At 46.7% G+C, this 27,271-nt stretch overlaps 1 protein-coding gene and 1 non-coding gene across 8 annotated transcripts in view; both read right to left on the bottom strand.

Moving 5' to 3' along the window:
• Positions 1-27,271, bottom strand: part of FHOD3 (formin homology 2 domain containing 3) — a 524,125-nt gene that overhangs the window by 485,119 nt on the left and 11,735 nt on the right. The window lies entirely within an intron of this gene.
• Positions 19,594-19,700, bottom strand: LOC129636356 (U6 spliceosomal RNA). Its single transcript, XR_008706897.1, has one exon. It is a non-coding gene; the product is annotated as a U6 spliceosomal RNA (small nuclear RNA).

The following is a 27,271-nucleotide window of genomic DNA, read 5'->3' on the forward strand; positions in this document are numbered from 1 at the left end:
AGTTTAGTAATTCTTTGTATTAAACTTCCCCTGTTTAAATCACTGTGTGTTTTCTCCCTCCTACCTGGATGCAGACCACTACAACAGGAGAAACTGCCCCTGATATGCACCCCCTAGAAGCCATACAGTGATAGAGGGAAGCACCCAGGCCAGCAAATGCCACACCTGTCATCTGCTGACATCGATGTGCTCAGAGGGACAAGCAGTACCTATAGAGAGACTAACTCCTAATGCAGTTCGTGACAATCAGTCCTGTTTCTTTGTCAGTTGAGTACGTCTAGAAACCAAGAAGAGTAGCTCAAACCCTCCTCTTGAAGATTCTTAAATTGTCTGCCCCTTCAAGGCTTCCCTGGTGGCTCAGTGGTGAAGAATCTCCGTGCCAACGCAGGAGACACGGGTTCGATCCCTGATCCAAGAAGATCCCACATGTCACACAGTACCAAGTCCATGAGCGACCAACGATTGAGCCTGTGCCCAGGAGCCACAACTGCTGATCCTGCATGCCCTAAAGTCTGTGCTCCTCAACAACAGAAGCCACCACAATGAGAAGCCTTTGAATTGCAACTACAGAAGGGCCCTCACAGCAACAAAGACTCAGCACAGCCAAGAATAAAAAAATAAGTACAATTTTTTAAAAAATTACCCGCCAATTCAACGTTTTTGGATGCTTACTGACAGTGAGCATTTCATAGCCTCTATCTCATACCAGAAAAGACAATTATTTGTACCTTATTGTTTATAATTTTTCACCCTTTTATGAAAGAAAATAGGAAAAAAAAATGGATATACACCTCTTTGGCGGAAATCAGAAGAAGCAGAGTCTTATAAAGAAATTAGTACTCAAAAATATTTGTGATCTGATGTTATCGGTACTGAAAGGGCACGGGAGGGGCTTGGAAGGGGCTGGGAGGGAGCAGAGAATGTCTCCTCTCGAGGGTAAAGGTTGGCTCAGGCCAGCTCTGGCGTCTGCCTGTCCAGCAGACAGTCATTTTCAGTGACTAGCTTGCCTCCCCATCTGAAGCCAACGCACAGAGCACTGGAGGCAACAGCCACCCTTGCCTGGGCTGGATCCCTACTGGATAAACTGCCCCTCTCCACAGTGGACCACAAGCCCCGATGGGACACAGGTCCCTGCCATCAGCCTGGGCTCACCAGCAAGGGCCTCATCCAGTTCAGGAAAAGCCCTTCCTCAGAGGCTCTCTGCAAGTTCCAACTTAATTGTAGGGAATCTGTTCTGTAATTGTTAGTGTTATGGCTTAGCTGGTTTCCCTCCAGCAGCGCATAATAATAAATTGTTACATTTATAGAGCACTTTATAGCACTTGAAATACTTTCACAAACATCATTTCCTTTTGGTGAAAGAAATCTCCTGCTACTGGGGATGTACTTTTCTCCCAGATGCTTTGTTTTCACTTCTTTAGAAGCTTCTCTGTAATTCGCTCCATGATGTAAAACACAGACCACAATGTGAAGGGTCACCTCCAACGCAGAAGGAGAAAACCTGGGACTTTTTAAAAGCGAATGCATTTGGTTACTTTGCACTTCCGCCGGTTAGTTTCCCGTCAGATCTAACTCGATGGGTGGCCAGATCACACTGCAGGATTCCCCATGGGTGGATGGACAGAACCAGTGCTCTTGTGTCCAGGACAGCTATATCAGTTCAGAAACACCCAGGGTGGTCCTGAAGCAAACCCAGCCCCACAGACTCCTGGTAGACATGACTAATCAAAGACGGTCTTCATTCTTCTGAGACCTGACCTTGACTGCACCCCCAGGCAGGCATTATCAATTGATGTCACTTGATAGAAACAACAGAAAGCTATTTGCTCTTCCTCAGCCCCAGGCTGCTCGAGGCAGGCCAGTAGTGCCCCAGTTAAGTGTCTGTTAAGTTAAACCTGCTTAAGTTATTCCTTGGGATGCTCTCTCCTGTTGGGATGTGGCTCCTGGGTTCGTAACTTTGCTGGGAAACTGCTCACCCTTGGACAAGAGCACCATGCTAGCTGGCCTCATCCCTTCTGTGTCCCTTTATGGCTAAAACTCAACTTATCCACTCTCTCTCTGTCTCCCAAACATGACCACATCTCCAATACCTTCTTCATCATCACAAGGGAATACTTTTTAAAGATGTCAGTCTTCACACGCAATGACTGACATCTCTCTAGAATCCTTTCATGTCTTCAGCACAATGGCTACACGTATTTATGACATGATGTTGGGGAAGGGGTGGTGCTTGTAGGTGGGAAGAACCATGCAGGCTGAGGACAAGCAGGGACAGCAGCAGACATCACTGGCTTTGCCCACAGGCAGACTGCAGATCAGCAATGTGGGGAGGACAGGAGAGAGATTGTACCCCCACATTCTCCTGCAGGCTGCACAGACACCCCAAAGGTTTCAGAGGGGAGGGACATGGCGGGTGATGGGCTCCAGGAATCCCTGGTAGTTCCACAGATAACAGACTAGGAAGGAAGCTATCAAAATGCTTTTATTTATTCATTTACTTATTTTTAGGCGGTGCTGTGTGGTAGCAAGATCTTACTTTCCCAACCAGGGATTGAACCTGTGCTCCCTGCACTGGGAGCACAGAGTCTTAACCCCTGGACTGACAAGAAAGTCTTCAAAATGCTTTTACGTAAGAGTCTTGAGGCCTGAAATTGGCAGGGGCAGGAAGTGGGGACAAGAGGGGGCCATGGCCTCCAGGTCAGGCCACTCTTTCTCTGACTTACTCCCTAGGCAATCCCAGCCCATCCCTGGCTTTGAAGCCCACCATCCCCTGCTGATTCTCTTCTGTAGAGTCCCAGTTTAAACTCCTAACTTGCAAATTCATTGCCTACTTGACTTCTGCAACTGGTTATCAACTGGCAGTCCCAACTCAACACATCCCACCCGATCTCTGGAGAAGGCAATGGCAACCCACTCCAGTACTCTTGCCTGGAAAATCCCATGGACAGAGGAGCCTGGTAGGCTACAATCCATGGGGTTCAGACACGACTGAGTGACTTCACTTTCATTTTTCACTTTCATGCATTGGAGAAGGAAATGGCAACCCACTCCAGTGTTATTGCCTGGAGAATCCCAGGGATGGGGGAGCCTGGTGGGCTGCTGTCTATGAGGTCGCACAGAGTCGGACACGACTGAAGCGACTTAGCAGCAGCAGCAGCACCCGATCTCATCTTCCTGGCAAATCTGCTCCCACAGTCCTCCCCCCTCAGCAAAGGGCAACTCTGACGTTCCATAGGTATCCCTCATAGCTCAGTTGGTAAAGAATCTGCCTGCAATGCAGGAGACACCAGTTCTATTTCTGGGTCGGGAAGATCTGCTGGAGGAGAGATAGGCTACCCACTCCAGTATTCTTGGGTTCCCCTTGTGGCTCAGCTGGTAAAGAATCCGCCTGCAATGCGGGAGACCTGGGTTTGATTGCTGGGTTGGGAAGATCCCCTGGAGAAGGGAAAGGCTACCCACTCCAGTATTCTGGCCTGGAGAATTCCATGGACTGTATAGTCCATGGTTGCAAACAGTCAGACATGACTGAGCGACTTTCACTTTCTGACTTTCCACCCGCTCTGGCCAAGACCTCAAGTCAACTTTGACCCCTCTGTTCCTCCTACATCCTACTCAATCTGTCGGGAAAGCATTGGCTCTGGTGTCATAATATATTTAGAATCTATAGGCTTCTCCCACCATCCTTCTCTAAATGGCTCCCAGCCTCCCCCTCCTCTCACCCTATACACTCGCTCCACTCAGCAGCTCAAAGGGATCCTTTGTTCCATGTCAGATTATGACACTCAGCTGCTCAAACCAACCCCCCCTGCAGTGGCCACTCATTATAAAGCCCTGCAATGACCTCCAAGGCCCTCCGTGAACTGCCTCTCACCTGCCTGCCTGCCCCTCTCCCACCACTCTTGCCCTCACCCACTGCACCCCGGCCCCTCTGGAGTCCTGGTTGTTTCTAAGACAGGCCAAGCACACTGCTGCCTCAGGACCTTTGCACTTGCTGTTCTCTCTGGAACACATCACCTGAGACAGCCACGTAGTTTATGCCTCCCTTCTGGTAGGGCTCTGCTCCAGCATCATCTTTTCAGAGTCCCTCCTTCACTGCCACCATCACTCTCCAATCCCTTGCCTTCTTCTTCTTACCCTTCACCATGTGGCATACATTTGTCTCCCCCCGCCAGGCTGTTGGTTCCATAAGGTCAGGAACTTTGTAGAATGTGGGATTTTGACAACTGAGCAGATAGAGTAGAAGCTGCTAAGATGACAGACAGAGAAGCTGGAGCACCCAAGGCTGCAGGGGTTTGAAGAGAATAGAAGGTATCACGGAATAAAACGGGTCAGCAAACAACAGCCTGCAGACCCAATCCAGCCAGTCACCCATGTCCATAAACAAAGGTTTGGATTTTTTAAGTTTCTGCAGATGTTATTTTATTTTTTAATTTCTTTTTTCACCATCCCATGTAGCATATGGGATCTTAGTTTCTCAACCAGGGATCAAAACCACACCCCCTGCATTGGAAGAAGAGTCTTAACCACTGGACCATCAGGAAGTTCCCCATAAATAAAGTTTTATTCAAACATAGACATATCTATTTGGTTAAATACTGCCCATGCTGTGAGCAGCAGCAGATGAATTAAGTAGCTGCAACAGAGAGAGTATGGCCCCTAAAACATAAATTACTATCTGGTTCTTTAAAGAAAACACTCGCCGACTTCTTGCACAAAGCAATATCTTTCAAACTATAAACTCATCGACAACCTCCCTAAGAAAACTTCCACAAACTTTCCAGGCAGCCCAGATCCCAACTTGAGAAACACATTTAGAGAGAATACGGCAGTGGTGGTGGAGAAGGAGGAGGAGAAGATGGACTCGGATTCAGTCCCCAGCCCAGCCATCCAGTAGCTGTGTGACCTTACATAAATTACTTAACTTCTCTGAAGCTCTTCTTCCTTATTAATGAAATAAGAACTGCTGCTAAGTTGCTTCAGTTGTGTCCGACTCTTTGTGACTCCATGGACTGTAGCCCACCAGGCTCCTCTGTCCATGGGATTCTCTAGGCAAGAATACTGGAGTGCGTTGCCATGCCCTCCTCCAGGGGATCTTCCCGACCCAGGGATCGAACCTACGTCTCATGTCTCCTGCATTGCAGGCAGGTTGTTTACTACTAGCGCCATCTAGGAAGCCCAAAATAAGAGCTACTTATCTTGCAGAAGTAGATAAGTATCTTGCAGAACTGTTGTGAGGAGTCAACATTCTGTAGGTAAAGCATCTAGCCATGGCTAGCACACAACACACCTACACGACTAACCATCTTTTTAGAATCTACCCTATTCCAAGCACAATCTAGATGCTACATATGTAGCAACGTCTAATCCTCACAAAACTTGAATTGCACTGTGCCAGTGGATTTTACTTACCTTTGATAAACACAATTAAAACTTTTTTTTTTGTAAATAAAGCTGATGCAGTCTGTGGTTTCAGCACTGCTGTGGGAAAAGTCAGGCTCTGGGGAACCAGGGAAAGACCTGAGCCTCCTTGGGGAGGGCAGCGTAGATCCCAGGGACACTCGAGACCTCTGTTGGTCTCCTCGGCTGCTTCCCAAATTAGCAGGAAAATCTCCCAATTCAAAGAAACCTCGTGACATGCTTTGCAGAGATACCATGCAAAGCAACAGATTCTGTGCCTATTTTTGGCTGGTGCAGATAACTGGTCGTTGCAGACTCTTGAATCAGTGGATTAAAATGCCAGACTCAGCGCACAGAAATGGTGGGTGTGGTGAAGACAACTCAGCTGGCCACCTGCTCCTGCTAAGTCTATTTCCTAAACCACTGACATTCTTTTGACTTTTGCACAAACCAAACAAGCCAGTATTATTTTCTCAAGAAGTAGAGCAGTTTAAACTATCTTATTAGTGTGAAATCTGTGGAGAAAATTCTATACCACTGAAACATACTGTCTGTTAAATTGGAGAAAATAAGTTTCATTTCCCACTTGATGTAGGAGAAGAGGCGCTAATTAAGTCCCAAAAGCAAATACCTTTATGATCACTTTTTCAGGAGTAAATAAGGCATTATGACCTATTTGGTTATACTGAAAACAAGCAAAATTTAAAGGGAAACCCTGATTTGGAGATCAACCTAACTATGGTACCGGCGTGCATATTTGAAACTTTCTGTTACCAGAAACTCAAGTGTTTCTGGTTTCTTTCCTTGACTTTTCTCAATACCAAGATGGGACCAGGCTGAAAACTTTAGTTCTTACAAAGGGCATTTTTTATTTCAACTTGACTGCCATGCTCACAAAAGATGGATGGGCTGGGCTTCCCAGTGGTGCCAGATAAAGTGGGTCCCAGAGGTCCCAGTCTGCAGATAAAATCCACAGGGAAAGGGCAACCACCCCAGCTTGCAGGAATCAGAGGTGTTAAACCAAGTCAAGTTTTACTTCCCTGTCTTAGTCAGCTCCAGTTGCTATAACAAAACACTGTAGACTTGGTGACTTAAACACCAGAAATGTATTTCTCACAGAGGCTGGGAAGTCCACGATTAATGAGCCCACAGATTCAGTTCTTGGTGAGGGCCCTTGTCCTGACTTGTAAATAGCCACCTTGTGAGCTCCATGGACTTCCCTTGGAGCGTAGTATGGAGAGAACCAGTTTCCTTGGCCCCTCTTCTTCTTATAAGGGCTTTTTAGGTAAATATAAGGGCACTTACATTTTAGGGAAATAAAAGGGCACTTGAATATATATACTGCCATCAAGAGCACACCCCACCATGTCCTCATCTAAGCCTATTACTTTGCAGAAGTCCCCGCTCCAAGTACCATTACATTCGAGGTTGGGGGCTTCAATACAGGAATTGGGAAGGGGGACAAAAAGCATTCAGTTCATAACATTCCCTGAATAAAATTTTTCACATCTTTTCATTCAGTTTCTGAAAATGCAATTCTTGTCTTCTCAAAGCAGTCCTCTCTACTGCCCACAGGGTTGATGTTCCACCAACATTCTGAAGTCTAAGCATTTGTGTCTCGTCTACAAAATACGAATTTACATCTGTCCTTTTTCTAAATAAATATCCTTCTGTCTTTTTCATCTGTGGGTGTGGACTCCCGAGCAAGAATCCCGGCTCTCTGCAGCAGAGTAAGAAAAGAGGAGAGGGTGGGAGTGGGGAGGGGGAGGGGAGGGGAGAGGAACAGGGGTCTCTGGTTTCCTGCCTCCTGCCCACTGCACTCGACCCCGCCAGCATCATCTATTATGGATACAGCCGAGCCCATGGAGCTCCAGTGTCTCCAAGGGAGACAAAGGGCCACAGCGATAGACACTTCACTGCTTCCTGGCCCTCAGGCTCCTCAGAGACCATGATGCTAAAGCACCCATGGTGCTCAGGGATGGGCTAAGTCAGGAAGTTGATCGTCACCTCCCTCTTTCCAGACAGCCAATCCTCAAATGGCAAAAGCCAACTGCTTCTATCCTCTGCGCTTTCCTCAGCAAGTTTTTTTAACATTATTATTTAAGTATGACATTTAGAAAAGTATACAAATCAATGGATTTTCACAGGGATCACACCCATGTAACCACCACTCAGATTTCAAAAAAGTAGAACATTACCAGTACCCCCAGGGGCCCCAATCAGCCACTAAAACCTCCTTATCACCAAAGGTAAGAGCTATCTTAATTTATAAAATCATAAACTAGTTTCCCTGTATTGAACTTGATATAAATTACAGTAAATAATCTCCTATGTCTTCTTTTACTCCTCTCACTCTGCTATATGTTTATGAGACTCATCCATGTTACTACATATAACCATACATTTTCAGTGCTGTTTAGTATTCTATTGTATAAATACAATTATCCATTCCACATTGATAAACTTTACATTATTTCAGCTTTGCTTTGCTATCACACAAATTACTACTGTCAGTCAGTCAGTCAATTCAGTCACTCAGTCGTGTCTGACTCTTTGCGACCCCATGAATCGCAGCACACCAGGCCTCCCTGTCCATCACCAACTCCCGGAGTTCACTTAGACGCACGTCCATCGAGTCAGTGTAGACATTCATTAATAGATAGATGCACATCATTTGTTATGCATGTGTGTATATGTATGTGTATATATACATATATATGTAGTGTGTGTATATGTCTGTATGTCTTTGGGGGCATGTATGTATACATATCTTTTGGGTCTCTGTTTAGGAGTGGAATTGCTAGATCATAGAGCACGCAGATACTCAGCTTTGCAGCTACAAAAGAGCACTGAAAAGTGAGTATGCAAGTATTGCTTTGATTCCACATCTTTATCAGCTGCTAGTATTATTGTGCTTTTGCATTTCAACCCTTCTAGTGGGTATGCAGTTTTAATTTACATTTCCCTGATCAATAAAGTCTATTGGCCATTTGTATATCATCTTAAAGTGCCTGTTTAAGATTTCTGCCTATTCTTCTATTCAATTGTGTCTTTTTTCTTATTTAGTAAAAGTAGTACTCTTGCCTGGAAAATCCCATGGATGGAGGAGCCTGGGGTCGCTGAGGGTCGGACATGACTGAGCAACTTCACTTTTACTTTTCCCTTGCATGCATTGGAGAAGGAAATGGCAACCCATTCCAGTGCTCTTGCCTGGAGAATCCCAGGGACCAGGGAGCCTGGTGGGCTGCCGTCTATGGGGTTACACAGAGTCGGACACGACTGAAGTGACTTAGCAGCAGTAGCAGCAGCAGAGGCTCTTTATACATTTTGAATAAAGTCCTTCGTTAAATACATATATATACACAAAGAGTAGGCTTCCCTGGTGGCTCACCTAGTAAAGAATCCACCTGGAATACAGGAGACCTGGGTTCAATCCCTGGGTTGGGAAGATCCCCTAGAGAAGGGAAGGGCTACCCACTCCAGTATTCTGACCTGGAGAATTCCATGGACTGTATAGTCCACGGGGTCACAAAGAGTCGAACATGACTGAGTGACTTTCACTTCAGTTCACACAAAGAGTGCATAATTATCTTCTTCCACTTTGTGACTTGCCCTTTCACTTGTATTGATGTCTTCTGATCAATAAGATCTTAACATTAATGTACTCCATTAACTGATCCCTTTATGGCTAGTATGTTTTATACCTTGTCTAAAATCTTTGCCCACCCAAAGCTGTGACTATTTTTATGTTATCGTCTAAGGCTGTACTGTTTTACCCTTCACCATTAGATCTGTGATGCACTGGAATTGAATTTTGAATGCAGTGCAAGATAAGGGTCAAGATTCATTTGTTCCCATGTGAGTATCTAATTGGCCCAGCACTGTTCAGGCTTTCTTGGTGGCTCAGCGGTAAAGAATCCACCTACAATACAGGAGACTCAATCCCTGGGTCGGGAAGATCCCCTGGAGGAGGAAATGGCAACCCACTCCAGCTTTCCTACCTGGAGAATCCCATGCACAGAGGAGCCTGGCGGGCTACAGTTCATGGGGTCTCAAAAGAGTTGGACACAACTGAGTGCGCAGACCAGCACTGTACTCAGAGAACAAAGTCTCCCACTACCCTGCCTCATAACCGCAGTCATCACCGACGTGTGTGGCTATGTTTCTGGACTCTACGTTGTCCCAATGGTCTAATTATCAAATCTTGCACCAATACCACAATGTTTTGCTTACTATAACTTTAAAAGAATTCTTGATTTCTGGTAGTGTAAGTGCTTCAACTTTGCTCTTTTCATGACTATCTTGAACATTTTTGGCCTTACGCATTTCCACACAAATTTTAGAATCCATTTGGCAATTCTACCAAAAACTCTCCTGGGATTTTAACTGGAATTACATTTTCATAATACTGAAGGTTCCAACTTATGAACATTTTATATCTGTTTAATTTAGTGTTTTTAAATATCTCCCATATCTAAGTAGAGGTCTTAAATATCTTTGGTCAAATGTATCCCTAGATATGTGATGATTTGACTCCTGTCATTTTTATTTTCTAATTTTTGCTGAAAAGAAGTGATTACAGCTAACTTCCCTATCTCAGTCTCAATTTCAGGGCTTTCAAAATTTTACCATTAAATATAATGTTTGCTCTATTTCTTAAAAGATATCTTTTATCAATATCAGCGGTTCACGGAGATCCAAGTTTCTTAAGGTTGTTTTTTATCATAAATGAGTACAAACCTTATCAAATGCTTTTTCTGTATTGTGAGCAAATTATTTTTATCTTTCAGACTGTTAGCATATTGAATAACAATGCACTTTAATATTAAACCAAATATTTCATTTCTAGACTGAATTTTGGTGCTCTGTCCCATCATTTGAATATGTGTGTTTAGTCAATTAGTTGTGTCCAACTCTTTGCGACCGCATGGCCTGTAGCCCGCCAGGCCCCTCTGTCCTTGGGGATTCTCCAGGCAAGAATACTGGAGTGGGTTGCCATGCCATCCTCCAGGGGATCTTCTCAACCCAGGGATCAAACCCAGGTGTGCCGCATTGCAGATGGATTCTTTACTGACTGAGCCAATAGGGAAGCCCATCATTTGAATATACTGTTGAAATTATTTTGCCCATATTTTGTTCAGATTTATATCTTCACTTATGAAAGAGATTGACCTAGACAGTTTTCCTTTCTTGTAATGTCCTTGTCAAGTCTGGGGTTCAGGGTTATGCTAGTCTCATAAAATGAACAGGGAAATGTTCAACTCTTTTTCCATTCTCCAGAGGACTCAGTACAAGATTGGTCCTACTTCTTCTCTAAATATTTGGCAAATTCACTATCAAAGACATGTGAGACTGAGATTTCTTTATAGGAAGGGTTTTATTTATGGAATAAATTTCTTTAAGACCCAAATATGCTAAATTATGTGCCATGTGCATTTGTAAACAACATGTATTCCACAATCCTTGGGTGTAGTGGTCTATATAATCAGTTAGGATATTTTGCTTATTAGTATTCCAATTTTGGAAAATTCAGCAGTGGCCACAGGACTGAAAAAGGCCAGTTTTTATTCGAATCCCAAAGAAAGGTAATGCCGAAGAATATTCAAACTGCCACACAATTGCACTCATCTCACACGCTAGCAATGTAATGCTCAAAATTCTCCAAGCCAGGCTTCAACAGTACGTGAACCGTGAACTTCCAGATATTCAAGTTGGATTTAGAAAAAGCAGAGGAACCAGAGATTAAACTGCCAACATCCGCTGGATCATCAGAAAAGCAAGAGTTCCAGAAAAAACAGCTACTTCTGCTTTACTGACTATGCCAAAGCCTTTGACTGTGTGGATCACAATAAACTGTGGAAAATTCTGAAAGAGATGGGAATACCAGACCACCTGACTTGCCTCCTGAGAAATCTGTATGCAGATCAAGAAGCAACAGTTAGAACTGGACATGGAACAACAGACTGGTTCCATCAGGAAAGGAGTATGTCAGGGCTGTATATTGTCACCCTGCTTATTTAACTTATATGCAGAGTACATCATGAAAAATGCCAGGCTGGATGAAGCCCAAGCTGGAATCAAGATTGCCGGGAGAAATATCAATAACCTCAGATATGCAGATGACACCACACTTATGGCAGAAAGCGAAGAATAACTAAAAAGCCTCTTGATTAAAGTGGAAGAGGAGAGTGAAAAAGCTGGCTTAAAACTCAACATTCAGAAAACTAAGATCATGACATCTGGCCCCATCACTTCATGGCAAATAGATGGGGAAACAATGGAAACAGTGAGAGACTTTATTTTGGGGGGCTCCAAAATCACTGCAGAGGGTGACTGCAGCCATGAAATTAAAAGATGCTTGCTCCTTGGAAGAAAAGCTATGACCAACCTAGACAGCATACTGAAAAGCAGAGACATTACTTTGCCAACAAAGGTCCATCTAGTCAAAGCTATGGTTTTTCCAGTAGACGTGTATGGATGAGAGAGTTGGACTATAAAGAAAGCTAAGCACCAAAGAACTGATGCTTTTGAACTGTAGTGTTGGAGAAGACTGTTGACAGTCCCTTGGACTGCAAGGAGATCCAACCAGTCAATCCTAAAGGAAATCAGTCCTGAATATTCATTGGAAGGACTTCATGTTGAAGCTTAAACTCCAATACTTTGGCCACCTGATGTGAAGAACTGACTCATTGGGAAAGCCCCTGATGCTGGGAAAGATTGAAGGCAGGAGGAGAAGGGGATGACAAAGGATGAGATGGTTGGATGGCATCACCGACTCGATGGACATGAGTCTGAGTAAGCTCCGGGATTTGGTGATGGACAGAGAAGCCTGGCTTGCTGCAGTCGATGGGATCGCAAAGAGTCAGACATGACCGAGCAGCTGAACTGATTCCAATCTTCTATAGCTGTACAGATTTCTTTGTCAGCTTCTGCAATCAGTTACTAAGAGTATGCTAAAACCCACTCTAATTATAAATTTGTCTATTTTTTCTTGCAATTTTATACATTCTATAACTAGATGCAAACAAATAGGTTTTCTGGTATCTCCCTGATGAATTGCCCCTCTTTTTAACTAGAAGTGTTTTCTGACGTAAAGTCTCATACTCACTAAAGTGAAGTCGCTCATTCGTGTCCAACTCTTTGCGACCCCATGGACTGTAGCCTACCAGGCTCCTCTGTCCATGGGATTTTCTAGGCAATAGTCCTGGAGTGGATTGCATTTCCTTCTCCAGGGGATTCCCAACCCAGGGATTGAACCCGGGTCTCCCACATTGTAGACAGACGATTTACCATCTGAGCCACCAGAAGTCCAAGAATACTGGAGTGGGTTGCCATTCACTTCTCCAGGAGATCTTCCTGACACAGGGATTGAACCCAGGTCTCCCGCATTGTAGGCAGACGCTTTACCGTCTGAGCCACCAGGGAAGTCCACGCTCACTAAGTTGTGTTCAACTCCTTGCAATCCCATGGACTGTTGCCCAACAGGTTGCTCTGTCCATGGAATTCTCCAGGCAAGAATACTGGAGTGGGTTGCCACTTCCTCCTCCAGGGATTTTCCTGACCCAGGGATCCAACTTGCATCTCCTGCATTGGCAGGTGGACTCTTCACCACTGAGCCACCTGGGAAGTCTATCTTATGGTATATGTTGTGTCATTTCCAATATCACCTTTTTTGCTTGGTATATCTTTCTTACATTCATTTACTATCAGTTTTCCTGTATTTCTGTACTTAACATCTTTTTGCAAGTAGCATCTAATTGGATTTTGCTGCATTTTTTTAAAATAAGTTTCACAACTAAAGAGTTTTAATTGGAATATTTAGTCCATTTTCATTTAATATAATTACTGATAGATCTGGATTTAAATCTATGTTCTGTTTGCTTTCTATTTGTCCTTTATGTTTAATGTCCCTTCTTCTCTCAATTATTTCAATTTTCAACCTCTTCAAGGTTAATCTTGCATTTTTAAAAATCTCCTTCTCTACTAGGTTAACTTTATATTCTTTTACTGTTATTTTAAGGGTATCATGTAAACAACATCCTTGACTTATAATTGACTAACACCTTCCTGTTCTCCAGAAAATAAGAGTTTTAAAACACTTTAATTCAATTTATCCCCCTCATTCTTTTCTACTGTTCCTTGTTGTATATTTTGTTTTCACATGTACTTTAATCCCATGAGACATCTGTACAGTCAGCAGTTCATTTAGATTTACTCATGTATTTACTTTATCCACTGATTTTCATTCCCGTCTACATATCCACGCCTCTATCTGGGGTCATATGCCTCTTTCTGAAGAACTCCTTTTACTATTTTTAGAGTGAGTCTGCTGACAATAAATTCAGTCTCTACTTGTCTAGAAATGATTTTATTTCACCTTTGTGAAATCTAGAGGGAAATCTGTGAAATCTGTGAGGGAAATCTAGATTGAAACATTTCAACAGTTTCAAGACATATTTGCTTTCTGGAGTCCATCATTACAGTTAAGGACTCAGTTGTCAGTCTTCCTGTTCTTTCTTTGAAGGTAATTATGTCTTTTTGCTTGGACTGCTTTCAGATTTCATTTCTGTCTTTGGTTTTCAGAAATATTACTGATAAATTTCTTTTTTCTTTATATTCTCTTGCTTGGGGTTTACAGTACTACTTGAGTTTGTGGCTTGGTATATTTCATTGTTTTCAGAAAATTCCGTTAGTATCTCCTGGAATTTTACTTCTTCCATTATTTTTCTGGGATTTCAATTACATGTGTGTTAGGCCTTTTCATTATGTATCATTTAGTTTTGGTGGATATTTCCTTTGTTTTTCATCTTTTTTTCTCTCCCTGTTTTAGGCAGGATATTTCTACTCACTTATCTGCTCTTACAGATCACTAAATCTCCCTACAACTGCATCTATGCCACTGTTTAAATCCACCAGTGGAGAACCCCATGGACAGTAGAGCCTGGTGGGCTACAGTCCACAGGGTCACAGAGTCAGGCATGACTGAAGCAACTTAGCACACAGGCATGCTTAATATTACTGACTATTTCAGTTCTAGGATTTCTATCTGATTTTTTATATATAAGTAGATTCCAGTTCTCTGATGAAACTCTCCATCTTTTCATTTTCTTTCTTGAATCTATTAATCACTGACATTAATGTCTATCAGATAATTAGAGTATATGCATCACCTGTGGGTCTGTTTTGAGTGTCTTTTTCTTCTCTTGATCCTGCCTGTTTATATGCCTGGTATTTCTTTAGCTAAATGATGAATGTTTTATATAAATATATTTAAAACTGCAAAGGAGCTAGATGTTGTTACATGATTTTCTTCAGTTTGTGGCAGGCAACTAGATCAGGAATAGATTATCTTAATCCAATCAGCGGTTGAGCTGATTCAAGGCTTGGTTTCAATCTTTGTAAACTTGGTCTATTCTGGTCAGCTAATTTGAGGTTGGGTTTCAGTCTTTATAACTGTTGGCCTATTTTTAGTAAGCCATTTCTCCTAGGATACAGTCCTTCAGGGTTCCTGAGTGAAGCAACAGGGTATTTATAACCATGAGGTATTTCCAGGATCTCTCCACCTTTGTAATAAGCCCTTAACTTGTCATTTTTATCTCCTCAGCATCATGAGACTATCTGTAGTTCTACTCAGCCTTTCAGCTTCTCAGCCGGTGCTGGTTAAGAATCGTTTTTTTTTGTTTGTTTGTTTTTTGGCTAGGGGACCTCAGAGACTAGACAGTAACATGAGGAATTAAACTTGAAATGCAAATGATCTTTACAGATTTCATCTTCAGTCACTTCCTAAAATACATACCAGAAACCTAGAACCAGGATGGAAAACTCATTAAAAAAAAATTAATTCTATAAATTTGAAGAAAAGAAAAATAAAAAGAAAATAAGTGACTGAAAAAGAGTTAGAGGAAGCAGTGGCAATCACTTCAGGGGATACAACGATCCATGAAAGCAGGATCCTAGCCAGTGAGTATCCCTCCTCTCCCAAGGGAAAAGGAATTCAAAATTATTGAGACAGGAGGAGAAGGGGGTGCCAGAGGATGAGATGGTTGGATGGCATCACTGACTCAACGAACATGAGCTTGAGCAAACTCTGGAAGATGGTAAAGGACAGGAAAGCCTGTCATGCTGCAATCCACGGGGTCGCAAAGAGCTGGACATGACTTAGCAACTGAACAACAGCAAATCATAATCCAAAGAGAAAGAAAATTGGGGAAAGGTAGAGAGGGAGGGCGAGCAGCAGGATGATTACTTCTGGCCAGGCCCAGCAAAGCAGGCTTCATTGAGGGCACAGCAACCGTCAGAGCAGACCCTGCAATCTAGGAAGGTTTGGAGGAAAGGGAGTAGCTAGTCACTGGTACAGAGTGTGGCTCACTCAGAATAGCTCAGGAGGCAGGTGCAGCTGCCTAAAGGCAAGTTTTTCCTGCCTCCCCAAACCTACCTTCCCAAATGTATACAGTCTGGAAAACACACTAGGACACAAAGGCCCAGAATCAACTTCTCTATTTACTGCCAGGGATCTCCCCTTATGGATATTCAACGAGTGAGTGAGTGAGTGACAGTCACTCAGTTGTATCGGACTCTTTGCAACCCCACGGACTGTAGCCTGCCAGGCTCCTTTGTCCATAGAATTCTCCAGGCAAGAATACCGGAGTGGGTTGACATTTCCTTCTCTGGATATTTAAAGAGGGAGCCTGAAAAGGCAAGAAACAGCTGGTAGATCAATGTGTTAGGGAACAGCAGAGCAGGACAAAGACGGGCTGAATTCAGGTTGTGGACAGCCAGGAATATCAAATTAAGCACGTCAAATTACTTTGGCCGTTGGCCACAGGATCCAAAATAAGACTCTTCTAACCAAACCAGCTTTCTTCTCTCAACTCAGCTCAACACACTCTTCTCCAGGCACCAGTCACCCAGGCCACAAAAGACGGGGAGTTGGCAGCAGCAAGCGAAGCAGACGGTAAGGAAAATTTAGAACACAGAGTCCTGCTGTGGGGTGCACCAGCAAATTCTTCCACTTAACATGAGCAAAGAAGACACTTTAAAAGACTGCGGTGGATGGGATCTTCTGCGAGGACAGATTGCAGATAATGGGAGACTTCAGCTAGCATGTTTTATTACTCATAGAATGTAGCCCTTGCTGGCTTGAGGGGAGGTCACAGCCCAGACATATCAAAATGCCTCTACCCACCCATTCTAGCACCCCCAGTGCCTGCATTCTAAATTGCTTCAGTCGCGGCCAACTCTTTACTACCCCGTGGACCGTAGCCCACCAGGCTCCTCTGTCCATGGGATTCTCCAGGCAAGAATACTGGAGTGGGTTGCCATGCCCTCCTCCAGGGGATTTTCCCGACCCAAGGATCAAACCCACATCTCTTATGTCTCCTGCATTGGCAGGTGGGTTCTTTACCATGGTGCCACGTGGGAAGCCCTAGGAAGTCCTCCCAGAGTTTCAGGCAAAGTGAAGCTCTTGATCCCACAAACAGCGGACCTGCCTCCTGGTTCCACCACTTAAGCAGCTCCAGTCCCTCCTGCCCACCCCCGGCCCTGGGTCCTCTTGGCAGGGTATTCTGGAAGTGCTGAAACTACTACTCCCCAAACGCTTTCACCCCTCAGTGATCACATATGTTACACAAGATCCTAAATGCTTTTCTAGACACTCAAATACATTGGTTGCCTTTCTCAGTTTGCCTGAAGGCCTCGGATCTTGAGCCCAAATTGGCTGATCATGAGGACCCACTATGGATGGACCAAATCCTGATTACCAAGGCCAGAACTGGGGTCTGGCATCCCAGACCCTTCATCCGCTGGCTTCTACTCATACTCCTCACTCTCCATGCCTCTAACCCACTCTCCCCTTTCCCATGCACCTAACGCCACCTCTGTGCTCCAGACTTGGCTAAATCCTATTTCCTTCCTGAAGCCAGCCCCTGGGTCCCCTAGGAAAGGGACCCAGTCAGGGAATCCCAACCCCATGATGCTACAAGACAGACAAGCATCCTCAGGACACCTCCCTGTCTCTGAGTGGGCCAAGCGCTGTGTGAAATGCCTTCCAGGGCAATTTAATTTTAGGCTTGAAGACCGCTTCCCAAAGGAAGATGTTGTATATTCCCATTTCGTAGATATACAAATTGAAGCACAGATATACAAATTTTATATCTGTGGGATACAAGGCCTGTGCTTTAAACCATTATGCTGGACTGAACAGAGATTCAAAGGTGTGCTCAGAAGGAGCACCTATGTGGCCTGGAGGGTGGGGGAATGGGGGCAGGTGGCAGCACCCAGCAGTCACATCTGACACTTTACAGGCAGCAATAAGTGTCCGTGGAATGAATGAATGAGTTTGTACCAGAGCCATCTGTGTAAAGAGAAGGTGATGACCTAACCAGGAGGAGGGGGCTGGGACAGAGGGTGGGGTGAAGGCAAAGCAAGGGCAGGCCAGCGTGAAACAGCAAGGAATGTGAGGGACTAAGGCGGCCGGTCTGCTGAAGCATAAAACATAAGATGGAAAATGCAAAGGGACAGACTGGACAGAGGAGGGGGCCCTGCAGGCCACTGGAAATGGAGACAGCCTCCTGAAGGCGCCCTGGCCTCCAGGAGACGGGTTGGTGATGAGCAGAAGGGGCTGGCTGGCTGGACCCTGCAGTCTCAACTTTACATGTCCAACACTAAACCTTCCAGCTCCCCTGTGAACCTGCCCATCCTTTCATCTCTGCAGGCTCCAGGGCCGCCCTGCTCCTCCGATGTCTCCGCTCAAGGCTCGCTCCCCGTGTCCATCCCCCACCTCGTTAAAGCAGGGCCAACCTGGGATTCAGCAGTGAAGAAAACAGACACGATACACCACCCTCCTGGAGATTCCCTAAGTATGTCCCTCCCCGTGTCATCCTCCCAAGAGGAAGCAGGGGGTTCCTTTGACCATTCTCCTGGCAGGACTGGAAGGTGGGCAGTTTCAGGCCACCCAATGCTCTTCCATTTTCACCATCCATCCCTCCTCTTACCTGACCTTGGGCCCCGACACCTGCTGTCTGCCTTCTACCCCAATTGCTGCCACCCTCTTGGAAGGCTCTGCCCCTCCCCCCCACTTCAGTGATCCAGCCTCACAGCAAGAAAGAGGAGGAGTCACGTGCACACTGGGTGTGTTACCAACCACACACACTCACTCAGTTCCTGGGCACCGGGCAGTCCCCCAAAGGGTGCTGGCTTCTCCTCACCTTCTCATGAACCCCTGTGCCTGACCCAGGGACTGGCCATAGCTCTCTGAGTTAAAGTGTGTGTGTGCGTGCTTAACTGCTGCTGCTGCTGCTAAGTCAATTCAGTCGTGTCCGACTCTGTGCGACTCCATAGAGGGCAGCCCACCAGACTCCACCGTCCCTGGGATTCTCCAGGCAAGAACACTGGAGCGGGTTGCCATTTCCTTCTCCAATGCGTGAAAGTGAAGTCGCTCAGTCATGTCCAACTCTTAGCGACTCCGTGGACTGCAACCCACCAGGCTCCTCCATCCATGGGATTTTCCAGGCAAGAGTACTGGAGTGGGGTGCCATTGCCTTCTCTGGTGCACATAACTAGTCATGTCCAATTCTTTGCGACTTCATGGACTGTATGCAGCCCGCTAGGCTCCTCTGTCCATGGAATTTCCCAGGCAAGAATACTGGAGCAGGTTGTCATTTCCTTCTCCAAGGTGATTTAAAGTGAGGGGAAAGCAATAATTTTATACATTCTGGAAATACAATACATAGCAAGAGGATCAGCAATATTTAAAATTAATAACCATTGAGGACCTACCATGCAGCATAGGGAACTCTGCTCAGTATTAAGAAACACAGTAAAAGAGGGAAGAATTTGAAAAAGAATAGATACTTGTATATGCATAACTGAACCATGTTGTAGTACCCCTGAAACTAACACAATATTTTGTTTTCTCACTAATCTTTTTAAAATGGATCTCAAATTCTGTGACAGACCTTCGGTCAAGTTGTTTCCATTTAAAAGTACTGATTTTAAAAACAAGTGACTTAAAACTGCCACACACAAAACAAATGTTCCACAAAACATACTCCTTTCCTTCTGAAGGCTTTACGATGCCCTGTTATCATTAACCAGGCTTTTACTCTTAAACTTAAATGGCCAATAGAGTCAAACAGTTCTGAGACCATTCTTCCACCACCAACTAAGACTGGGGTGGCAGGTATTGGGGATAATGTTAAAAATATGGAACGCTTCACGAATTTGTGAGTTATCCTTGCACAGGGGCCAGGCTAATCTTCTCTGTATCGTTCCAATTTTAGTATACGTGCTGCCAAAATCAGCATCACAACACTGCTAATCAACTACGTGCTGTGCTTCGTTGTTCAGTCCTGTCCAACTCTGCAACCAAAGGATGGTAGCCCGCCAGGCTCCCCTGTCCATGGGATTTTCCAGGCAAGGATACTGGAGTGGGTTGCCATTTCCTCCTCCAGGGGATCTTCCCAACCCAGTGATCGAACCTGGGTCTCTTATGTCTCCTGCGTTAGCAGGTATGTTCTTTCTCACCAGCGCCACCTCAGAAGTGGAAATTGATCAGAAACTATTAAAATGCTAATGACACCTAAGGTCCTTCAACAATGATGGATCATTATGACCAAAATACGCTGTGGAATGTGCACAGACAGCTCCGCAAGGCCTCAGAGCAGAGCCTCTCCCCGTCAGGTGGATCTTTAGCCCCCATGACCCAGGCAGTAGAATGAGAGCAATCCCATTGCAGCCCGGAACTTCACTGCTTCCCACAACTTCAACGTGGTGAAGCCCAATCCCCTGCACCCGCTCGAGAAGGCAGAAGAGAGCAGGGTCCTGGGTGTGAAGGGGGGCAAAACCTCTCCTCGTCCCGCACCGATCCCCCTGCTTTGGCAAACTCCAATCACCAAACACTGCCCAGAATGATGAATTTAAACTGTTTAGACTTTGCAGAATGGCATGCATTGACTTAATGGCCTGTTCTGCTTCAAGCACCGGGCAGGAACTCTGGTGAAATGAAAGCAACGGCTATCCAAGGAAGGGTAGGGGGAGAAGAGAGGCTCACAGACCCCAGAGCCCCAGACACAAAGAACCTCCCTCCCTTCCCGCCCCTCAGCCTGGGATTAGCTCTTACTCCTGGTCTCATCAGCCGCCACTGGCCGGCCTGGCAGGTCACAGCCTCGGAGGTGGCTCACCAGGGAGGGGACAGGGACACCCAACCAGGACACCAAGATCCTGCTTCCCAAAGTCAGGCTGATGACAGATGAGATGGAGGCTTTGCCTGGCTGAGCACCAATCCAGTTCCCTGGGACAGTGCAGGAGGGTGGGAGGGGTGTCTCTCTGCAGGTAGGCATGGGGCAGGAACTCATGGGGTGCACGTGTGAGCACCCACAAAGCACTGGGGCCCCCAAAGCACTGGGCTTTTATCTCTGGGCCCTCCGACCCAAAGACTGTGCATGAATTCTAATGCTACAAGCAAAGTTCAGAATCTCGGGATGTGCCCAAGGCCCCCAGATCCACCTTAACTCCCACATCCCCTCTGCAGAAGCCCCCCACTTTCATCTGTAAGGGAACCTGGTGAAAGTTTCTACACAGAGAGTGAACAAGGGAACCAAGAGACTCGGAATTAGGAAGATGCATTAGAGCAGAAAGACTTGGGTCACCAGAGGCCGAATCTGGAATACAGAGCTCTTAAGTGACCAAGGAAATGGACAGAAACCAGGAAAAGTCCCAAGGCTGGAGAAGAAAGAGGGGGGCTGGTTTCTCAGGGGGGCAGCTATGATGCTGATGATGTCCTCAACATCTCGGCATAACCAAAGGGGTCTAATGAAACTCGCCTAAATCAAGGCCAAATCACAACTTCTTGCATAAGCAAAGTCCCCAACTTATACCCAGGAGGCAATGGGTATAAGTTCACCATGACTTGGCTGTCTGGAGCTCTGAATGCACTTTTCATAGCAGTAAAGTGGTACTTACGGTTAGGACATGAGGCCAGCCTGTTGCCATCATGGCCTTTGCGTTCTTGACAGCATGGCCCATGCTTTATTCTTCTTTGACTTTCAAATACACTGCAAAGAACCTGACAAAGAGCAAGAACTCACATCTGTGCGAGGTGAGTAAAAGACTGCTGCACAGGTCAGATTTCACACTGAACTTCCTTTTCCTAAAGGATGCATGTGGTGACAACTTCGGTTCCTAAAGGTACCTGAAGAGCTGCATAGAACTCCTCCCTCTAGGTCCTTGACTTAATTTACGTACTCTAGTGCCCTCGGGAAGGTAGGTATTCCCAGGCACTGCCACAGAATGGAAAGGGAGCTGAAAGGGGGGCTCTGTGTATTTCAGGCAGGCTCCCAGGCTCATCCAGGCAAGCACAAATGGGGTGAGCAGAAAGCTCAGATGAAGGACATCTTGAGATCTTAGCAACCTTCTGGACATGGAGCTTTTCCTTGGTAAAAAGGTCAAAGTCATTCAAAAACTGGATCTTTCATATTATTGCCTCTGAACTTAAATATGCCTCCTCTCCCATGGTTCCCAGCCACCTCCCTCACTTCAGGCCTGGTCTCTGACTTTCAGGGGAAGAGAAGCACCCCCTCAGTTGCCTACCCTGCCCCCACTTCTGCTTACTTCATCTCTACACTCCGTGATCAAAGTGCAGTTTTCATATGCTAGCATTCTCCAAGGCTGCTCTTCATTTATTTATGGTATTTTGCCAACTACGGAATTTCGGGTGATTTGTGCTCCATGGGGTCATCGCCCCTTTGTAGAGTTACAGGATGAGAGTGTGGCGTGAGTGCAGGGTGACGTCAGCCCTCGGGGGACCAGGCTGAGGCGGGGGACACCCGATGCAGCCACGGCAGGGCCTTGAAGCCTTAAAAATAAAAAATAACTGTAAGCGACTTTTAAATGAATGGTCCTTTCTGTGGGCAGTGTTTTCAAAAGTAATTATACTCTGAAGTCCAAAGACTCGAATAACGAATTCTTCTGACCAAGGGTATTTTGCCCAAGAAGTAAAAACCTCCTGACAGTCCTGCTAAGGAAAGAGCCAGGTAAACCTCTGCCAAAAAGTCATCCCAATTCTAGGGATTTATCCTAGCAAAATGAAAATTTACGTTCCCATAAAATCTCCACCCAAATCAGTAGAGCAGAAAAGGTGGTATGACATAAAGAAGCAAAGAGATCAGCCTCCAGATCAAATGCGTAGAGCAGCTTTATTTGTAACCACCGAAAACTGGAAACAACACAGATGCCCTTGAACAAGTGAAAGGATAAACAAACCGGTGCATGCGTGCTCAGTCGCTCCAATCGTGTCCGACTCTTTGCAACCCCATGGACTGTAGCCCACCAGGCTCCTCTGTCCATGGGATTCTCCAGGCAAGAATACTGGGGTGGATTGCCATGCCCTCCACCAGGGGATCTTCCCAACCCAGGGACAGAACCTGCGTCTCCTGCATCTCCCGCACTGCAGGCGGATTCTTTATCACTGAGCCAAAACTGGTTCATCCATACAATGGAATCTCACTCGTCATGAAAAAGGAATGAGCCACCAATGCACCTTAGATGGATCACAGGGGTACTGTGCAGAGTGAGATAAGCCAGTCTCTAAAGGTTACAAACAAACAATTTTATTTCTATGGATGGCTTTCTGGGAAAGAGCAAAGCTATAAGGAGAGAACGGATCCCTGTCTACCAGGAATGGGGGTAAGGGGGTGTCTGACTACAACAGGGAAGGCCTAGGAAATCCTCCACGTTGCTGGAATTGCTCTGTATCCGGTGGTAGTTACAGAATCTACACTTGTTCTGGTGCATAACCTCCAAAAACGTACTGAATCACAATACTGTACACTTGAAATGTAAAATACTGTAAGTCAATTATACTTCAATTAAAAAGCCAATAGGTATATTAAAATTCACAGGATTGAACATCAAAAATAAAAATGAATTTCACTGTGTATATTTATTTTTCAAAAGTTCACAAATTCTTTGACACTTCTCCCAGAAAACAATAGTATCTAGTTCCCCGGCCCTTGAATGTGGGCCAGGCTCGGCAACTTGATTCTAAGGAGTACAGCGCAAGGAGAGTGATGGTTAGGAAAAGTGATACAACATCACCTGATCCTGGGCCTCGCTCTTTAGAGCCCTGAATGGCCACATAAGAAGTCTAGCTATCTGGAAGCCGCCATGCTAAAGGTATCTGGTAGAGAGACCAAAGTGACAGAGAGAGATGCTCAAGGAACTCCCAGTTATTTGCATCTTCCTGGTTCGGACACCAAACTTTCAACTGAAGAGCCTCTGAGATGGTCCTGGGCTCCACCATCACCTCGCTGCAGCCTCATGAGAGGCTCTGAGCCAAAAGTGCTCAGAGTTGTCCCAAAATACCTGGTCCAAGGAAATCGTGAGCAATAATAAAAATGTTGTAAGTAACTTAAGAGTGCTTCTGTGCTTCGGAGTGATGTGTTCACAGCCAAGGACAACTGCCATGTGACACATATTTCCTCATATACCATCGTGTCTATTTTTCATCCATTTCATCCTCTACTGAGCATTTTCTATAGCTAAGAACTATCCATGGAATGGGGAGAGAAGTGCCAGAATCACCAGACTGTGACGGCTAAGAGATGAGAGTCAGGGTTGGGGGGCGGTTCTGGGTTTCGGCAGCTGGTCGGACAGTCATGTTCCTCACTGAGGCAGGACGGGTCTGGGGGAAGATATCACGATCCCACATGGACACAGTGTGAATTCAGCGTCTCCAGGACACCCAAGAGGAGCTGTCCGGGGCAGCTGGGGAGCTGGACTCAAGACCAGAGAGATAGCATGGGACCCCAGATGCCAATGAGGGGGCTGTCAGAAAGCCCTCGGAAGCTACCCAGGAAAGGAGGTAAGCTGCAAGAAGGCCTGGTCCTGGGACAGAGCTGAGGGCGGGAGGGAGCAGAAAGCTTGACGAACACAGGCAAGGTGGATCGCTCACCATCACACCTGGGACAGCGAGCGTTCCTCAGAGGAGATGCTCGGGAACGGCAAGTGCCGCTTAGAGATTAAGTGAGATAAAGGCTGGAATGTGTCTGGGCATGAGTGACAAGGTGGCACAAGTGGTAAAAGAATCGCCTGCCAGTATAGGAGCTGCAGGCAACCTGGGTTCAATCTCTGGGTTGGGAAGATCCCCTGGAGAAGGAAATGACAGCCCAGGCCAGGAGAATTCCATGGACAGGAGAGCCAGGCAGGCTACAGTCCTTGGGGTCACAGAGAGTCAGTCACGACTGAGCACACACACACCACAGCAAGGGCACTGTAGCTGGGCTGGTGGGGAGGGAGCCAGACAGAGAGGCTCAGACAAGCTCGAAAGACACTTGGGCTGGAGGAGAGGTGAAGGCAGAAGACAGGAAGCAGGGTGGAATACTGGATGAAGGAGGTGTTAGTCCGTTGCAAGTAAAGAAGGGATACCAGAGGGAAGCAGGGGTTGAAGATCCAGCAGAAAGGGGCCTGGCCTGGCCAGGAGAGGGGACACAGCTGCCCTGTCAGGAAGGAGGGGGCACATGGAGAGGGGGAGACAGGCTAGTGGGGGCAGGAGCTGCAGACGAAGGTTCTGCTTTGTCTCTGCAGCGGCAGGGGAGGCGGGGGAGACTACGGAGGAGGGACAGGGTGGGGGTGTCCAGGAAAAGAGAAGCACAGCCTGCCCAGGCCCACGGAGCAGTAGGGCTGGAGACCACGAAAGCCAAGTGGCAGTCCCCAGGGACACTCAATAGCAGGATCCATTTTTGGTTTTGTTCACAACAGCCCCCCAAGGGAGATGCTACGTTCCAAAGTGTGAGGAGAGGGATCGGGCTGGAACTGGGGCCCAGCCACTTCACTGACTCTTGTTTCACTCACTCTGGTGCCTGCATTGGCCCCAACAGAGCCTGACACTGAGCAGACACCCACAAAAGCAAGGAAGGTGGGAGAAAGGGTCATACCTGAAGCCTCGCTGGCGAGCCCCTCAGCCCACCAGGAATCAGCGGTGACGTGGCTGTGGGCTTTGAGAGACCCTGCCCAGGGCCCAGGCCAGGTGCCCCTCGTGGCAGGTCCCGAGCTCTTGGTCCTCCCGGGCATTCCTCACAAGGTGGCTTTGTGGCCACTGCCTGACCATCCTACTCTGTCTTCCTTTCCCTGTTTCCCCCTTCCCTAGATTTTTCTCTATAATCATTTCCTTCCCAAATTTCTGGCTTTTTCTCCTGTTCCCTTTCTTTCCCTTCATGTTTCCCTACATGGAATGGAAGTAACTTCTCAGTCTTGTGCTCACAGCTGGTAGCACCCCAGCCTGTGGCCCACAGCTAGCAGGCCCTTCTCACTCACCCAGAGCCATCCGCACCTGATCTCCACACGCCTTCCATCTGCTTCTCACCCACATGGACGGCCTTCCCATTTCCTTTCACCCACTAACACCCCACCGCTCTCTCCAGGAGGCTTTCTGGACTGCACGGTCCACGTGGAGTTTTCCCACTTCTGACGTTGCTACAGGCCAGGCTGCCTACATCACACTTAGACGTGAGTCACATGCTGCCTTCAGAGGCCATTTCACTTTTCTGACTTATTTCTCCAACCAAGCACCACAATAAAGGAGATGATTATCATGTGCTGGGATCAGTGGCATCGATAGAAATAAAGCTTCCCACTCAGCCCCGCCTGCTCCCCAGCTCTCAAAAAAAATAAAATTATAATAATCACCAAGTTGTTACCTGTGAGGTCTATGAACTCAGCAGAAATATCCCCCAAGATGTGTTCACTCCGTAGTGAGCCTGAAGTCAGAAGACATGTATGTGAGCTCTAGCCATCTTTATGTTTCAGTCCTGAAAGCAATGTGACTTTAGTTTTCTCAACTTGGAGACAGGGCCTACATAGCCCATCTCCCCCTCCTGCAGGGCTGTGTGAGGACCAGCCAGGCGAGCCTGCGTCCCAGCGCCTTGTGAACTGCACAGACACGCCGTGGTTCTGCTCCTGGCATATTCAGGGATGAATCACCGTCCACAAAAATGCACCCAATTCTGGGAACAAAAAACCACTCATACCCATGACTATTGTTCTGGACAGGGTGCCCAGCTGCTCTCTTTTCCCTGCCCCCAGACACCCGGCCTGCTAAATCTGAATGGGAGACCCCAAGAGGACTAGACGGGCCTCCTCACCTCCAGGCACAGGGCACTCAGACACCAGCCACTGAGAAACTCCCTGGTCGTGCAGAAGCCAGAGGGGCTGGTGATTTATGGAAGCTGCGATCTGAAGCCAGCCAGGCTCTCCTGTGGCTGCAGCTACCATCTGATCCTGAAAGGGGGTAATAGATCCCTCTTAGGTGAGTGCCATCGCCTGAAATAAAATCTCCCCATAGCCACCGCGGTTGGCAAAGACCTGAATCTCCCCCGGGGGCGAGAAGGGTGGCTGGACTCTGCAGGCACCCCTCCAGTCTCCCAGATCCACCCTCTGCTCGGAATCCCCACCACTCACTGCGGCCACCTCTGTCCCCTACCCCCCGCCCCAGACACACACACCAGCTCACAACTCTCCTCGCCCTCCCTGCGCCCAGCCTGGGCAGCAGCAGTCAACCAGGAAGGCTCAGGGACAAATGGGAAAACGGGCATGAGTCAGTGCTCCCCCACCTGGCCCTACAGGCCTCAAGCCTGGCCCCACGGAGCAGACCTCGGGACCCCCACCCAGGAGGGCCCCGGAGCACGCACCCACCCCTGCCAAGGCAACAAGAAACGATGCTGACCGACAGTGGGCCTTCTCTGGCCAACCCCAGGCTTCCTGCCTCAGGGGATGGCCTGGGCTTGGTGTGGAGGAGACCAGAAAATAAGGTTTTGAGGCTCTGAAGAGCTGGTTATACCTCACTCAGCCACAGTTTGTGAGGGAAACTATGACATGCAAA

This window comes from Bubalus kerabau, chromosome 21 (genome assembly GCF_029407905.1).
Source record: "Bubalus kerabau isolate K-KA32 ecotype Philippines breed swamp buffalo chromosome 21, PCC_UOA_SB_1v2, whole genome shotgun sequence".
Classification (NCBI taxonomy): domain Eukaryota; kingdom Metazoa; phylum Chordata; class Mammalia; order Artiodactyla; family Bovidae; genus Bubalus; species Bubalus kerabau.